The sequence below is a fragment of the Sinohyriopsis cumingii genome, chromosome 5 (genome assembly GCF_028554795.1).
Source record: "Sinohyriopsis cumingii isolate HCF-2022 chromosome 5, ASM2855479v2, whole genome shotgun sequence".
Taxonomy (NCBI): Eukaryota; Metazoa; Mollusca; class Bivalvia; order Unionida; family Unionidae; genus Sinohyriopsis; species Sinohyriopsis cumingii.
Genome location: NC_142965.1, coordinates 123,419,272 through 123,433,704, shown reverse-complemented (window position 1 = coordinate 123,433,704; position 14,433 = coordinate 123,419,272). Strand labels below are relative to the sequence as shown.

At 33.9% G+C, this 14,433-nt stretch overlaps 1 protein-coding gene and 1 long non-coding RNA gene across 3 annotated transcripts in view; both read left to right on the top strand.

Moving 5' to 3' along the window:
- Positions 1 to 14,433, top strand: part of LOC149800114 (inactive tyrosine-protein kinase RYK-like) — a 221,241-nt gene that overhangs the window by 64,406 nt on the left and 142,402 nt on the right. The window lies entirely within an intron of this gene.
- LOC149800115 (uncharacterized) lies at positions 3,756 to 6,194 on the top strand. Its single transcript, XR_016421323.1, has 2 exons — positions 3,756 to 4,878; positions 5,343 to 6,194. It is a non-coding gene; the product is annotated as an uncharacterized LOC149800115 (long non-coding RNA).

The window sequence follows — 14,433 nt, the reverse complement described above, 5'->3', positions numbered from 1 at the left end:
GGCAAGCCGCATGCGGCCCTCGGGCCGTAGTTTGCCCACCCTTGGTTTATACTCTACTGCCTTCTAAAGAGTTGCTTTTTCTGGTAATTAAAGACAGGACACATATATAATCATAATATTACAAAAACAAACAACATGAAATTAGAAAACATAAAAAACATGCTGAAAATATCGGTAGGAAACATTATTAAGTTTTTAAGTTTGTTCTTGCCCCACTGCTGTATATCACTATAAACTGCCACACTGCAGATATTGTAGCAATATGACTGAAAATTGCTGCATTAAAATCCAAAACACACAGACACACGCACACACACTCTAAATAATTTTGTTTATGTGCCATGAAACAGTTGCCCTGAGTTATTTTTACCACTGTCCTTGATCAGTGCAATCTGTAACTCACAAATGCTGGTACTGTAGGAGTATTATATCCAGGTCTCCCAGTATGGTCTAATGGATCCATTATGTTTCAGATTAAAATAGTAATTCATTTCACGTTTTATATTGGAATGAATTAAAACGTTGTTTTAGAATGCATTGGAAAGAATTGCAATTGTTAGGGCAAATCTATATTAGCTGCAAAGTACTACCTGTTATTTGTTTAGGCAAAATTTAAAAACTTTTGATCACTATTAAATAAATGAAGATTAAATAGTTTTAATGAATAATTTCATGGGTAATTTTTCATGAACACAATGGTGGCATGAAGCAATTATTTTATATCTTTCATAAATTCAATGACGTTATATTTTTTTAAAAACATCATGAGTGATTTTGTGAAAAAATAAGAACAAAGGATGCCAATTTAATTTTAAAATATAATGCGTCAAATTGTTTGTTGTCAAATACCCTCCTGTAACTGACTTGAATGCATAGACAGAGTGTGGGAATTTTATACTAATGCTGGTAATTAGATACTAATTTACACATTTGGATGACTGGCCTTGAAATGTAAGATCACAATCAAATCTCATTGGACATCTTTGTTCCAGTGTTTACAGAGGATTAAAATTCCTTGAACACAATGATACTCATTTTCCAATAGCCATTTTTAAAGAAACTTCTTTTGAGGTGCAAAGAGAGTAAACTTTCAGGGATGCACTTAAAAAAGTGTATCTGTTTCAGGATACATATATTGTGGTATAATTTAATACTGGAGGGTTTATTCATGGTGTAACACTTTACAAGTGAGAATAAAAGAAAACTTTGTATTTTGTGTTCTTGATTAAAGATTCTAATGTTTAAGGCATTCCAGTAATCTTGTAATTTAATTCTGCAGTGTAAATCTGCAATTTAAATCTACAACGTAAATTTGCAATTATATCTGCATTGCATAGGATACTTGTTTGTTACAATAACTTGATAGTGATAGATGATCAGGATAACATGGTTTATAATGGTACAGAAAATAAAGAAACTCCTTATGTATTGTCAAAGCATTGAAGTGGATGTGATGGATAGCTTTTTTTGTCTTTAAACTTGGAGATTTGATACAAACAATTTTCTGTTAATGAAGTTGTGTGACTGTTAAGATGATCATGTGTGAAATGCTGGAATATTTAACTGTTAAATTTTTTGTTATTTCCACATGGCTACAGGTCGAACACCGTGAAATAAATTTATATAATTATGTGCATTTTCTCATGCCACTCTTGATTATATGTTTACCCAAAGTAAGGGTCATTACATGGGAAGGTATGAGAAATACTACTGGAAACTATTGCCAGTAAAATAATTAAGAATTATTTATTATCATATCAAATATGCACAGATCATGGACTGAAGGTTGAAGAACATAGACTTCTCTTATCAAATAAACAAATGGTATGTTGGTGGGTGAATTTTTTCAGTCATTCACAATATCAGAACCTGTACATACTCTCTTATTTTTCAGTGATCTGTGTAACTTTTGTTTTGGTGTTAGTGATGGTCTGTTGGAAAACATAGAGAAAATGAAGCTCACAGTAACTGCATTCAGACAAAATAGGTGCACAGTGCTTTGAAATAAGAGAAAATCAGCTACACGGATAACCTGTAGGTGCACAAATTACCAAAATATATAACATAGACACACACCTGGTTCCGATACCATGATTATTGTGATCACATCATTCAGTTTTCAATAGCAGAAAGACAGAATGGTCAGTTTACATCAGCTTGTAAATTGCTTAAAATTTTGAAAGGTCTTGCAAACTTTTTGTTGACTTGATCAGGACTGTTATTTTGATTTAAAAATTGTATAGGAAGTGTTCATTTTCAGTACTAAATAAGAGACAGAAGTCTCGACCATATCACTTTGTGTCTGATCTTTCACAATCTTAATAATGTTGTGATACACCTTGCTGCATATCCTGAAACATGGTCATTTTACCAAAACCTTTTTTTTTCATTTTTATTAGCACTATTGGTCATAGGTCAGAAGAGTGTTTGAGAGGTCTGATTTTGGTTGTTTGTCAGCCATTAGCACAAATTTGTTTTTACTACTACTACAAAACTAATCAGTAGATTGCTATGAAACTTTACATACACAGTCATTACAAGTTCTAGTTCTTGGGTCAGCAACCAACGGCACACGTGCCTCAAGGTGGCATGGCAAGAGATTTAATGTGTGGCATGTGAAGGCAGCCCAAAATCTCGATTTTAAAAGTGTTATTCTCTTACTGGTGGCATGACATTGCTTGTTCATTTTGTAATTAATCCAGAAGAAAAAAAGTGGCACGCTATGTAAAATAGGTTGCCGACCCCTGGTCTAGTTGATCCTAAATGAAAATAGTGCTGGTCAGATGTCCAATATCACCAGCAAAGCAGCCTTGTTGAAATTTTTGTTATTACAACTCCCCTTGAATGGATGGTGATATCAACATGGGGTTTTCACCAAAAGACTTCTTGTGATGTCTAGTTGGTCCTAAATGAAAATGCTGTCAATCTGAGGTTAAATATGGCCACATTTACAGCCACTATCTTGAAAATGTTATTGCTACTCCTGAATGGATGGATGGTCATATCAGTATGAGGTTTTCACTAAAAGTCTTGTTATGATGTCAAGCTGAATTAAAATGGTACCAATCTGACATCCAACATGGCAGCTATAGTTGTCGTCTTCAAAATCTTGTCGTGACTCAAAAAAAATGTTATATTAATGTGGGGCTTTCACCTGAAGATCTCTTACAATGTCCATTTGGTCTTAAAATGATTGAGTAGATGTGATGTCCATTATGGCTACCACAGCAGCTGTGTTGAAAATTTTGTTATTGCTACTCATTTTGAATGGAAAGTCTTATCTTGAAAATAATGTTATCTCTACTCCTTCCCAAATGGAAGGCTATATGAAAATGGGGTTTTCACCAAAAGACTTCTTATGATACCTGGTTGGTCCTAAATGAAAACAGTGCCAGTGGTACATCTAATATAGCTGCCATGATGACTGCCTTAAAACTCTTCTTTGTCACCCCTCTTCCTGAATGTTTGATCATTATCACATGGGGTTTCATCAAAGACTTCTTATAATGTCTGCTTTGTCCTAAAGAAAATGGTGCCAAGCTGACATCCAATATATGTACCACAGCAACTAATTTGAAAAAATCTTGTTATTGCTGAAGAATATCTGAGAGAGTTTCAGTACTCTGACAGTTAAAAGGAAGAATTTTGAATTTTTGGAAATTCTTTTCACCCAGCAGTGCATCATTCTTCTTTGAGAGACTGTTGGCTTCATTGTTCATATGCAATTCATTTGCATAGTTTCTGAATTATTAGGCCAAAATTAAAATTAAGTTTGTTTCCCCTTACCCGACCGACCCTCTTAAAATCCGCCGACTGAAAAAAATTTTTTGAAAAATTTGCGATAGTATTTTTTTTTTTCCTTCGTTTTGTTCAAAAGTTCGTTTTTTTGTTTCGTTTCGTTCTGCGATCCGTATTTTCATGCAGTCAACAAAATCGATGTCACTAGCGCGCGAAAAACGTTTGTTGCAAGGTGTTTAAATTAGATAGGAAAAGCATCATGACCGGCATGGCCGGCAAAAGAAAATACGAAGAAGATTTCATTATATGTGTAAGCGTAATCGCGAAATGCCGGAAATCAAACAAAAAAATTTGTAACAACAGAATACTAGAATACTCAACGGAGTGTACATGGGATGATGTATATCACGACATTACCAATGATACAGACTTTCGCCCTCATAAAGCAGATGTACTGAACGTCAGTTTATCAGACAAACTGGATGGAACGATGACTTTTCATCCAGACCTTCACGAAGGTCTGCATGTGGTGAAAGAGTTTAATCAGCGACTGAAATATGTTACATTTACGGTGACCCGTGATGAAAGTGTTGGGTTGGATGATGTTTCCTCAACTACTACTAGTACAGAAAATCAACGAGCACCACCTGCACGGACTGCCTTTTCTGTTTTAATGTCTACTTCCGTGGCAACAAAGCTACCACAACTTAAGGACACAAATGCTGAGCGTTTCACTGGTATAAACAATTTTTTTTATATGAAATAATGTTATTTTCAAACATCTGTCTGACAGTTATTAGAAATGAATTCATGCACCCTCTGACAACTGCAATCTTTCTAGAATTTTTACTGCCTTCCTAATAATATATTTAAAGTCTGTTTGTCAAGTACAAATGTTTAAGCTTTGACCGACAATAAACACAGAGCATACACAATATAGCAAAAACTATACATATATAACATACAAAACAAAAGCAGACAATAAAAACATTAAAGACATACATAAACATAACTGCTGTGAGTGTCTAAAACCACGATGCATATACGCTAAGACGAAACTAACAGCAAGAGACCAGAGAGCTTTGACACATACTTTGGAGAAATACGACTATACTTGTGGTTCTGTTATCACACCTGATGGTAAGTTCTAATGATTTAATATTTTATACTTTTATCCAAGTCCTTAATACTTTATTCAAAAATATACCTATACACTCTTCACATACTGAATGCGGTTTGACTCTTACCTTGATTTAGAATCATGTCTGACACTGTCAGAGAGCCCAGATAGTTTTTAATGCTCTTTCATGTCAGATATTGCTTTTTTTAACTGTGATTTTCTCTTAGTACTAGCCATTGCACTAAAATTTTAATGTGAATATTATTTTACAAGTATTCCTGTTTCCTGGTCCATGCTCCCAATTTTTAGTGAAGTCCAAGTTGCTCATTTATCTTTTTATACTAGTTTCTCTGTGTTTATAAAGATAATTATTTACAGATTTAGTTTCAGGTTCTATATGCTATTTGTTGTGTATCATGTCTAGTCACCTTCGGACATTAAAGTTCAATTTTGGATAATTGGTGTTCTATTTAATATATTTTAGGAGACATCCTACAGGGAAAAGTGTTTGTAAGACTACAATTGTCTTGTGCTGTACACATTGAATTCCCATACTATGCCAGCAACATTGGCAGACCAGATATTTGTGCTCATTGTGGAGCCATAGGAGCAGAAAAATCCCAGGAAATGACTGGAAGATTCCGTACTGTTCTACCAGTGTGCCAGCAATGTTTAGCATCTGGAAAGGACATTCCAAAACGAAACCCAGTTAAAAACTAACCAGCAGCTCTTAGTGACATTTAAAATGATGTTTTGCATTGTTTGTTTCTTTTTTGTTAGTTAGATTTCTACATGTATTTAGTGTTCTGACATTACGTTATTGACATGTTTCTGCATATTTGAGACACTATTCAATGTCTAACTTTATATTTGTGCATTTTGACAGGTCTTGCAAATATGTTAAGTCTCATTATATATTGAACCCAATGATACTAGTCAGAAAGAATACTCAAGACTTTTAAAATACTTTTATTAATTATTTTAAAACATTTTTATACATTTGACCTAGTCAGAAAAAATACTAAGGGTTATTCCAGCAAATATCTACCTTAACCCAACACTCCTCAAAAACTCGGAAAAAAACACTTCTTGCACCTTTACATGTGTATCTTTATATTTCATTGAAATTACTCTCATTTAATATATGTTTCAAAATTTGAGTAAATCTGTTAAATTGGTACCCTGGCCAATGCCTGCAGGGAGTATTTTTATTGGAATAGCCCTTATCAAAAACTAATCTAGTCTATAAAACATTTTAAACTTGTTCACAAGTTACTGTATTTCAGTTCATGAGTTACTGTATTTCAGTATTATTATTAAAGTTGAATTTATCGTTTTTCTGTTTCCTATGTGTCAGTTTATAGTGTCATGAATTTCATGAGAAAAAAAAATTATTAGCCTACCTACCTACCCAACTTCAAATTGTTGGGTAGGGTAAGGGGAAACAAAGATATTTTTAATTGCGGCCTTATCTGTAGAAATGAGACCTTTGTATATGTGTGTGAAGAAGTGGTGTCACTAGAACAAACACCTCACTAGAGATTTTAATATAGGGAATTTGCAATAGAATATGAAATGAACGATCATCTGGTTGAAATTTAAGGAATTGAAATGACCATGCTATACATTAAGTCACTGTAGTCAACGATAGATAGGGAGAGGAAACAATAGCCCAAATCATGTAGTTTGATGGGAAGAATTACAAAAGTACTGTGCAGTTCATTGCAGTTAAGATTGATCTCTTCTTTTTGGGGATAAATTGTATTTTCTAAATGTTACTTTATATAAGTCACAAGGTGAAGATAAATGCATCAGATACTGTATCTGTATCACTAATAGTGATAATAACTCGCAAATAAACTGCAGTCATTTGATATGGTGGATCCATCCCCTCCAGATGTCACCCCTCAACTCCTAACATAATCTTTTGCAATGTTCTACTTGATATTTTCAGTTTTTATTTCTCCTTCATTAATCGTTAAAGCTATGATTAAAATAAAGATATGATTTCAATTAAAATATCTGTACCCCATGAAGATAGGTGGCAATGTAGTAGTCAGTATTCTGCATTTTTCTATCTCACATTTTTACCATTATGACTGATTGACTAAATTGTTATTTCTAGATGGTTTTTCCACATTTGTGATGATTTTAATTCTCATAATGTGCCTTGGTGAAATTTAGAAGGACTATAGTACTCACATAGTTCATCATAATACTCGCTAACAATTAGACACCTTATATAGTGAGGAGAGTGATATTTTTTGCCTTTCTTTGCTGAGAGATAACGAAAGAAAGCAGTTCTTTTTTTTTTAGTCTTTCTTAGAAGTTGTGGCCATATGTTGCACAGATGAATGTTTTTTTTTAAAAATTTGAAATGACCAGTGGCCAATACATCTCTGCACTAAAGAATGGTGTGCTCATTTTGGAATGGGGAGGTGTGTTCGCTCCACTGTAAAGCAGTGGACTCTTGAAGGAAGGTGGGTTTGATACCCACCCAGGCCATTCTTAGTTGATTGTCTTTAGCTTTTTTCCTCTGCATGTTATAGCCAATAATGTGTGATAAGTACTGTTAAAACAAAAACAAAAAAAATAAAGCAGATTTTTCTGGAATCATGTCACATATAACTCTGTTGCAATAAAGGGAGATAATGCAATAAGCAATTTTAGACAATCTAATTCTTATTTGATTATAGCAACACCTTTTTTTGTTTGTGGTGTGAGTATATTTTACAGTAGAAGCAGATTTTTCATTTACACATCCTGTTAAACAGAAAGCAGGAATTATTTACTTATTGAAGATTTTCTCCATGTTTGTCTTTAAATTTGAGATAAAGTGTTGGTTTCATGAAAACATCTTTCTTGGGTTTGATACCTGCCCAGGCCAGATTGGTATGCCCTTGAGAAAGGCACTTAGTTCCCATTTACTCAGCATGAAATTTCCAAATGTGTGTTAAATGGGCTATTAAAAAAAGAAAAAAGAAGAAAAAAAGATAAACAACACACATCAGGAACCCCAATTGACTTGAATGTGCAAATTTTTCTTGAAAATTATCATTCAGATAAACTAAAGAGCCAAGATGGCAATATATATGGAAAGTTGCTTTCATTAATCATGCAGCAGCTAACTTCACTGCTTCGCTGGCTTTATTGGAAAACTAAATGTAATTATATGTAATTAATCATTTTTACAATAGGATTACCATCTGTAATCCATCTCTTTTAGTTGTCTTTGGAGATGGTGATGACCTCTGTGGTAGTGACCATCTCCAATATTCCTAAGAGGTATTACAATTAGCCCAAACATCAAATGATAGACCTGAGATGGAAATTCAATAATGCAGATTGGGATATGTTTCGTCTCCTCTGCAAATGAAATTTATCAGCTGATCATTTTGAAAATGTAGCAGATCCAATGCTTTAATTTACTAACAATACTCCAGGATGTTGATACATTACCTAAGTTCAGTAATTCTTAAATATGTCAGCAGACCATGGATTGATGAAGTTTGCAAGAATACTTTCATGGAATAGAGAAAAGGTTCATTGAGATTTCAATGCCAATCAGAATACTGTCAGGGACTAGAGAAAGGTCCTTAGAGATTTCAATGCCAATCAGAATACTGTCAGGGAATAGAGAAAAGGTCCTGAGAGATTTCAATGCCAATCAGAATACTGTCAGGGAATAGAGAAAAGGTCCTTAGAGATTTCAGTGCCAATGAGAATACTGTCAGGGAATAGAGGAAGGTTATTTAGAGATTTCAGTGCCAATCAAAATACTGTCAGGGAATAGAGAAAGGTCCTTAGAGATTTCAGTGCCAATCAGAATACTGTCAGGGAATAGAGAATGGTCCTTAGAGATTTCAGTGCCAATCAGAATGCTGAAAATCTGAATAAATACTCCACATTCTGACCAGAGAGAGCAAGAAGAAAATCTCTATTGAGATCTTATATCTTTAGATGGAATACGCACACCTCTTTTAAATCTGTATGGAATATGGTATGGAAAATCATTTGCAAAAATGAAAGCAGCTGTATTACCCGCTTGAAGAAATCCGACACATTGGTCACTACTCTACCAGACATGTCAAACATATAGGCCAAAGCATTCTTCAGAGTTTTGTTGTCAGAGAACTATTCTGAAAACTTCAGTGCCGAAAAAACTGAAAGAAAAGGTTTCATTAAATTTAAAATCTGCTAATGCTGAGAATTACAATAAATCTTGAACTCTTGGAGAACTACAAGACTGTCTTGATGGTGTGCAGGACAGTTCAGCATGACACTATCAACTTCTGAAAAACTTTCATGATACAGCTCTTAATACACAACTGGCAGCTTCCCGCCATCATGACTTGAAGCAAGAGTGATAACAATACCAAAACAAACCGAAAGAATTACCATATATATTCCCTTATAAGTTAAGTTATACTGCAAACAACAAAGATCCTGAGCATAATATACATATCAGGTCTATGCTGTTTGTTCTGCTCATTACTCCTAACAACCTGCATAGATACAGATCTGCCAGCACATTATGTGGCAGTGGATGTGGAACTGTGAAGTTTGCAGTTAGACTGGTCTTATAAGTGAGTACATACAGCATTGTGAATCCAACAAAAACTCATATCAGACTTTAATGTGGATTCATGTGTCAGAAGTTCAGGTGAGCATTTACTCATATTTGAAACATTTTTCACGAAGTTTTCTTAAAGCTATCTTTTTCAATTTTGAGAATTATTATGACACCAGTTGGAAGTGTGGCATAACAAATGACCAATTCAAGTTAGGTTTAAAGGCTCCAGCTGTCCATCATTATATCCAATGGTTTCAAAGACAAACATTTCAGAGTTATATTACATATGACCCTTTCTAAAATATGTACTCAGATTTTAGGTGTACCTAACAACAGCATATGGTCAGTCACCCTTTTCAACATACTTAAAAACACTTGTCAGATGCCTTACTCCAGGAAGTAACTGCTCATTAAGTGTCAGTTTCTTTTCAGAGTCCAGTATACTCAGCAGCAAGTAACAATTTTACTATCTGTTTTATGGTTTAGCTTCCTGGTGAATAATCTGATATAAAAGTTTTGGTTCCTAGCATTTTGAAACGAAAGAACTCTTAGTGACAGTGTGGTTTAAATTTTCCTGATAAAAATGAGCGTTTTTCAACAGCTTTCTTATGAGGATAAATGTAAAATTGCAGGTGTTTACATCAAAATGAAACCACACACACATACATACATATATATATATATATATATATATATATATATATATATATATATATATATGGTATTTACTAGGAACTTTCTCACAGGTGCCTTCTTAGTGGTAATGAAGATAAGCATGTACTAATAAGAAAAATGTTGTTTCAGAAGCATCTGTAAGATTTGGATCAGTAGAATGCACACACAGTTCAGTGTCAATTCCACTCAGTGATAATGCACACACAGTTCAGTGTTAATTCCACTCAATGATAATGCACACACAGTTCAGTGTCAATTCCACTCAGTGATAATGCACACACAGTTCAGTGTCAATTCCACTCAATGATAATGCACACACAGTTCAGTGTCAATTCCACTCAATGATAATGCACACACAGTTTAGTGTCAATTCCACTCAATGATAATGCACACACAGTTCAGTGTCAATTCCACTCAGTGATAATGCACACACAGTTCAGTGTCAATTCCACTCAATGATAATGCACACACAGTTCAGTGTCAATTCCACTCAATGATAATGCACACACAGTTCAGTGTCAATTCCACTCAATGATAATGCACACACAGTTCAGTGTCAATTCCACTCAATGATAATGCACACAGTTCAGTGTCAATTCCACTCAATGATAATGCACACACAGTTCAGTGTCAATTCCACTCAATGATAATGCACACACAGTTCAGTGTCAATTCCACTCAATGATAATAGGAGAAAACTTGCTCCATATGAATGAGTGATGACAGGAACTACCTTGTGTTAAGTTAAACTTTGTTACTTGCTTAGCCCTTTTCTGTTGGTTTTAAAAGTGAGTGGCAACAATGCTACTTCATGGTCAGCTATTGATTGTCAGCAACATATTTACTTCAACAGAGTTCGGAAATGGTTAAAAGAATTTTCAGATGCATCCACTTCCGCAAACTGCATAAAATCCACGATGACCCTAAACTCTGTCTTAATGTTTGTGTTATCCTGTTGCAGAATAGACTAAAGTTTTAGGACTTATCTTTTACCATGAACTATATTTCTGTGCTCATACTAGATACCTTAGAGACAAAAGTCTTGTCTTGGATTTAATACAAAAACAGATTGGGGAGCTGACCAGTAGATTTTAATCCAGTTATACAGGAATTTATGAAGATCTAAACTTGGCTGTGGATAGACTGGGTTCTCTTCAGCTTGCAAATTCGAACTATAGATACTTGATCCTATGCACAATCAATGATTTGGCTTTGCAAGCATTTTGAACTATCTGGCCTTGTTCTGCAAGCATTTTGAACCCTCTGGCCTTTTTCTGCAAGCATTTTGAACTATCTGTCCTTTTTCTACAAGCATTTAGAACTACATGTATTTGGCTTTTTTCTACAAGCATTTAGAACTACATGTATTTGGCTTTTTTCTACAAGCATTTAGAACTACGTGTATTTGGTTTTCTTCTGCAAGCATTTAAAACTATTTGGCTTTTTTCTGCAAGTATTAGAACTACATGTATTTGGCCTTTTCCTGCAAACATTTAGAACTATTTGGCTTTTTTTCTGCAAGCATTTAGAACTATTTGGCTTTTTTTCTGCAAGCATTTAGAACTATTTGGCTTTTTTTCTGCAAGCATTTAGAACTATTTGGCTTTTTTTCTGCAAGCATTTAGAACTATTTGGCTTTTTTTCTACAAGCATTTAGAACTATTTGGCTTTTTTTCTGCAAGCATTTAGAACTATTTGGCTTTTTTCTACAAGCATTTAGAACTACATGTATTTTGCTTTATTCTACAAGCATTTAGAACTATTTGGCTTTTTTTCTACAAGAATTTGAACTACATGTATTTGGCTTTTTTTCTTCAAGCATTAAAACTACTTGGCTTTTTTCTACAAGCATTTAGAACTAGATGGATACAAGTTTGATTTTTTTGGTCTTGTATTCTTTCTATTTGTACATTCTTTGACTTGTACTTCTGTATTGTAAGATGTTTCATGATTGAACTGCTTAGATATTTTACTGTAAATGTCTGTACATGTGATTTTTGTTTGTCCTTTAGAAGGCCTCAAGGAAAATAGCCTTTAGCTAATTATGGTACCCTCTTTCAGTAAATTATTATTATTGGTTATTAAAACCCTCAAAATAATACCTGATCTTTGATGTTAGAAAACGTCCTGTACCAGTGCTTGCTTTTTCAGAGTAAATGCATTTAAATGAGAACCTCCTTTTGTGGCCATAGGTCTATGTATAGGTATTGCTTTAAAGATGGAGACCTGGTTGCAGCATGGTGTTGCTACATCCCACTATGCCATCTTAAGCCACATACTAGATAAAGGCCACTTTTTTACTGCAGAAAATACAACCATGCTCAAATTACAAAGAACATATTTTGTTTCATCTTTTCAGATTTCCATTCCAAAGTGAAAACCTTGCAAAACCATAAGCTTGTCAACCCCATTAAAGTTCTAGATCTTTCAGAAACATTATTTTGTCAGAAAATGTGGAAAATGGCCTCCATCCAAACATACTTTAGATTTGATGGATGGGAAGTATTATTAGAGTAAGCTAAAGGCTTAGCAAGTATAAACTAACATTTTCACCAAAACTGTTTGCTTGAGAGGTGATTATGTGACACAGGTTCTATAAAGGCAGCTGTTTCCATTCCACATGTCCTGTTTTAAGACCTTTTTTTGTTGTTGGCCAAAAAGAAATAACAATAGGGTGAGAAACATTGTCATGTACCAGGAAGGTTTATACATCCTCAACCTCCAGTTTAATACAACAATTCTCCCCATCCATGATTTCTAAAGAATGCTTGGATGATGGCCCATTATTTTTTGTTGGCCTTTAGCCTCGCATATACAAACCAGCATGGTTCAAGAAAGATAATGAAAAATTTTAATATCGAATAAGATAGTGAATATCAGCCCACAGTCATGTTGATACTGAATGACCTTTAAATATTGGATATAAATACCAGACATTTGTAGCACTGCTTTCAACTATCTACTAACATGTTATTTGTAACTTTAAAAAGTACAGAAAAACAAAAAATTTACTGATCACTTTTCATTACACTGTGAACACTATTTCGATAATGGTCTTATCATCCAAGCATTTTTGAAGGATGAGGGTCAGTATTAGAATAAAGTCTTTGGACTCACATGTATACATAGCATTTTATTGTGTCAGTAGAGGAAGTTGCCAATGTTCAAAGAAAAGGTAAATATTTTTACAAGTCACATTATGTATCATATTTAAACCTGAGAGGAAATAAAGGGAGGGGAGAACCCTGTATGGTACAACCTTAACTTCCAACAAAGGAAGGGTGGGTGTATACACACTCAGCCTCTAGCTTTACTTCAGTAATTCCCCACATCCTTCACTAATGCTTTGATTAGGTGTTATGTATATTTGATTTAATTTATATTTGATTTAATTTAATTGTAAGTTTTAAGATCTTTTTGTTTTAATTACATGTCAAAGTAATGTAATTTTGTTTGCTAGGAATTTGATGTTTTCCAGAAAATTCAGTTTGACCTGAATCTTTCCATAAATGCCTAATAATAGAAACACTGTTTCTGTTTTGACCTTGATTCAGAAATCACTGAGACAAGTAAACAACTTTCTAGTTTTATTTTATTCTTGGAGTAAAATGATTGTTTTTTTATCAAGGTCACACTGGGACTATGTGATTTTAGATTGTAAATAGCCCTATTTTACAATTCTGGGTTTTCCGAAATCATGCAGTAGTTAGATTTACTACTGATGTTTAGAGAGATATTTCTCAGTTTGGGCTTAAAAACACTTGATGTCATAAATAAACAAACTGATAAATTTGTCCATTCCCGATAAACTTTTTATAATCTGTATTTGTTGCAATACTAAAAGTAAGCAACTTTCAAATCAGCAGAAGTGAAAACATTTTCCTTGATGAGATCTGAAACTTCTTTACATGTATCTTGCTTGAAATGGTCATATGAACAAATTTATTCAAATATTTTAGGTTGATAATTGGTGGGTAATTGCAGTGCCAGTAGCAAGTATAGGAAAGTAACATTCCATTGGTCAGAATGTTACCACGTGATCAAATGAATTGCATTTATTTCTGTATGAACTGTAAGGAGGACTACTTTTCTAAGAATACCCACTTCTATAAATAGTCATGTGTACAGCATAAGATAAACACTGCCAGTTAAGGCAGATATGAAGTAAGCATTAAAGGAATACAACATTCTAACAATTTAAAAAAAAAATAATTGAATAAATTTGGCTTCCATTGGTTGAAGGACTGGTATAATGATGACCTTGTTACGATCAAGCAGGACAATCCCAAGTGCTATAAATAGCTACGTAACAGAAAACCCCAAACAT